Source organism: Etheostoma cragini, chromosome 9 (genome assembly GCF_013103735.1).
Source record: "Etheostoma cragini isolate CJK2018 chromosome 9, CSU_Ecrag_1.0, whole genome shotgun sequence".
NCBI lineage: Eukaryota > Metazoa > Chordata > Actinopteri > Perciformes > Percidae > Etheostoma > Etheostoma cragini.
In genome coordinates, this window is record NC_048415.1 from 27,955,720 (window position 1) to 27,959,713 (window position 3,994).

Here is a 3,994-nt window from a genome sequence, read left to right on the forward strand (position 1 = left end):
TCATACATTCTCCTTTCACATACATATATTTTCAATCACACATACATACATTCTCCTTTCACATACGTATATTTTCACTTTGACATACATACATTCTCCTTTCACATACATACATTCTCCTTCCACACACATATATTTTCAATCACACATACATACATTCTCCTTTCAATTATGTATATTTTCACTGTGACATACATACATGCTCCTTTCACATTCTTATAGTTTCACTCTCACATATATATATTTTACTTTTCAACACATACATGCATTTTCACTCTCACATACATATATTTACACTTTCATGCACATATATTCTTTACTCTTACATACATACATTCTATTTATTACATAAACCTATTTTTATTCTCACATGTATAAACCTTTTTCTCTCATACATATACTTGTTCACAGTCTCAGCCACAAACCTAGTCACTTTAGCATATGTGTAGTCTTGACGCTCATCTTTTGTGGTATCCACTACTTAACCTGACACAGGAAGTTCCTCCCTAAACAGGAAGTCACTCTCAAACCAAAAAATACATGTGCAAGACTTGTTTAGCTTGGTCCTAACCTGGATTTAAGGAGCCTACCTACATGATGATGCTATTCAAACTAATCCTGTTTTCTTGTCAAGTTCAGTTTCTCATTTTGGGAGTAAGTAGCAATGAAAATGACATTAGACATTTTTTTATCAGTATGTTGGAATGTGTTGAAAATATCCAAAGAGGAGCTACAGATTTCTTTGTTCGTGAGAGGCTCTATGGAGAACTTCGTGATCAAGTTCAAACCTTATCTGGATTAATGTCCATCTCGAGATTTGTTGAAGATTCAAGAAATAGAGAAACGATTAATACATTAACGTCTTTATATGGATATCTTCATTTTTTGGTGAGTTCTCATGAAAGCAGGCAAAGAGCCAGGTCTGAGAACAGGTATGCCCTGTTGCCTCCACCTGTGATGACTGGGCTTCAAGGAAGGCCTCAATACAGCATTTCACAAGATCAAATCTCTCATTTATTATCCCTTGGAATGAACTGGCAAAGCATCGCAACATGCTTAGGAGTTAGCTGTCGGACTCTCTACAGGCACAGACAACTGCTTGGTATTCAGCCACTGACATATGCAACACTGTCAGATGACAACCTGAACAGAGTTGTTGCTGAAATTCTTCAGTCAACCACAAATGCGGGTGAACGATATGTTCAAGGGAGCTTAAGGTCACGTGGGCTACGCATTCAAAGGTGGCGTGTTAGACATAGTCTGCAAGAAATTGATCCCATTGGGCGATCCCTCAGAAGACGCCATGCAATACGCCGACGAGTATACAGTGTTCCAACCCCCAATGAATTATGGTGAGTAAAAAGAAATACTAAATGTAAATCAAAAAGCACAAAGTTACTCACCCAGAATTCAGAGCTCTTTCCCCATATTCCAGGGAAATTCAAATACCCCTCCGAGGAAAATATACTGACAAAATATCTTACCATTTTTATTTTGCATTTCATATATAAATATATATATATATATATATATATATATATATATATATATATATATATATATATATATATATATATATATATATATATATATATGTATGTAAATATATATATGTATGTAAATATAATTTTATTATTATGGTTTATTTATCTACACAGATCCAAATTTGGTTAACTAGCAAACAAAGACTTGAAAAGACTGTTGAGGGAAAATGTCATCACTGTTAACTCAGCAAAAGTAATTTATACAATTCTATTCATTCTATGTGTTGTGTTGTCTTTTGTCTGAAATCTCAGTGATGATGTTTTAGGGAAACAAACTAGGGATTTCCTGGGTGTTTATTTAAATTATTAAAATCATCAAATTTCAAACCAACCCTCTGAAAAGTAAGCAATTGTTTAAATGTATCTCCAATGGCTAGACTTTGGAGAAATAACTAAGAATTTGGAGTAGGACTATTGGGAGGTCCTATGAATTTGAGAATCAAAATTTGACATTCTGTGGAATGACTACTGCTAAATTGAGTATCTAAAGAATTTAAAAAATTGTTTAACAATTGTTGATGCACGATTTACAATATATTTCCCCCCCTTTTCCTACTTTCCTTAGGCACATTGATGGAAACCACAAACTTGTGAGATGGAGGATGGTGTTCCACGGCTGTGTAGATGGTTTTAGTCGAACCATCATTTATCTTGCTTGTCTAGACAACAACAGGGCCTCTAGTGTTTTGTCACTTTTCTTTACTGGTGTTCAGAACTTTGGATTACCATCCAGGGTCAGATGTGACCATGGAATGGAAAACACTGGTGTTGCCCGTTTCATGCTTTACAGGAGAGGGTTGAACAGACGTAGTGTTATCACTGGCAGATCAGTCCATAATCAAAGAATAGAGAGATTATGGGCAGAGCTTAATCGAGTAGTGTCATTTCATTTTGTTAATCTTTTCAACTTTATGGAACAGAATAATGTGTTAGATTCACTTAATGAAATCCATTTATTTTGTCTACATTTTATTTATTTGCCACGAATTCAAAGGGCTGCGACTGAATTTCAGAACCAGTGGAACAACCATGGTCTCTCAACACAAGGGGGGCAAACTCCACTTCAGCTGTGGCAAAGGGGCATAGTGAATAATGTTGGAATTCATAACCCTAGTATGAATGGTGTTTATGACATAGACAGTGACTTTGCTATTGATGACAGACCACTTTCACAGTTACAGACAAACAATGTTGTTGTTGTTCCATCAGTGAACATTACCATCAGTAACACAACAATGGAGACACTTCAGCAGACCTTTGATCCATTTGAAGATGATGGAAATCATGGTATAGATTTATTTTGCAACCTTGTGCATTTTCTTGAGAGGCATTCCTAATATTGTAGTCATAATGCGGTCTTAAAAGAGAAACCAAACCCATCCAGGAGCTATACTGCATAACTTGACAAAGATTATGTCATAATATATCAATAGAAGCACATATATTTACTTACTATAGTAGTGAAATATAAAGCAAAACTGCCATTCACTGTCTATGTGACAGAACACCACTTTATTGAAACATACTGTTATAGTTTTAAGGTCATGGTATCATTGTCTCATGCTTATACTGTATGTTCAAAAAATTTTTACTGAAAAGGTGAAACATGAAACACTGAAAACCAATTGTTTTCCATGCTTTTGGCTCCAGACATCTCAATAAATGTAATTAAAATCTGACTTGTTTTAACATTTGTCTTTTGTTGACCAGGATAAACAAAATCTAACAATAATAAATTGGGAATCAGCAGAAATGGAAATCAAGAGAAACAGATTTTAATAGTCAAAGAACAAGAATAACAAGAGCCAACAAGTATAGGGCATCAGTAATTATTTTGTCACTAAGAGTCTAAATTACAATCTGTCAACCTAATGCCGGCGTGTAGTAGGGTATCAGTTTTAGTAAGCAATTCCTTACCCAGTAATATTTAACGTGAGACAATAAGTCAGGTCAGTCAGTGTGTCACCTATAGGATGCGTGTACACTTTATCCAGTTATCCCAACAGTAAGATATGAACTCTTGAAGCTCAAAAATACTTTGTTTAAATGGTCAATGCAAACAAATGTAGGAATATGTAATGCAATCAAGCACAGATGATTATCGCAGACACTATGAAAATTAAAATACCAATTACATGTAAATACGAATTATCATTGAAAACCAGCAGTTTCAATATTACTGGCAAAATCATCCTGGCCACACAACCAAGCCAAATTCAAAATTTTAAGTTTACTCCACAATAGATTTCTGCATTACATATTACTTTACCTTCATTGAAATCTGACAAACTGAACTGTACTTCCTACGAACCTTCCTTTAAAAAAAGATTAAACAAATGTATATTTTGCACACAGAAAAACCCTCGAAATTGTGGAATGAGACACCAAATATATGCATGTCAGGAACTGTTATTATTTCAGTGCTGCTTTATGTATCTGTATCTATCTAC

The 3,994-nt window shown here is 34.6% G+C and overlaps 1 protein-coding gene across 2 annotated transcripts in view; it reads right to left on the bottom strand.

The window, feature by feature from the left end:
• Nucleotides 1-3,994, bottom strand: part of si:ch211-247n2.1 (calcium-activated potassium channel subunit beta-2) — a 34,690-nt gene that overhangs the window by 11,451 nt on the left and 19,245 nt on the right. The gene's annotated exons all lie outside the window — the stretch shown is intronic.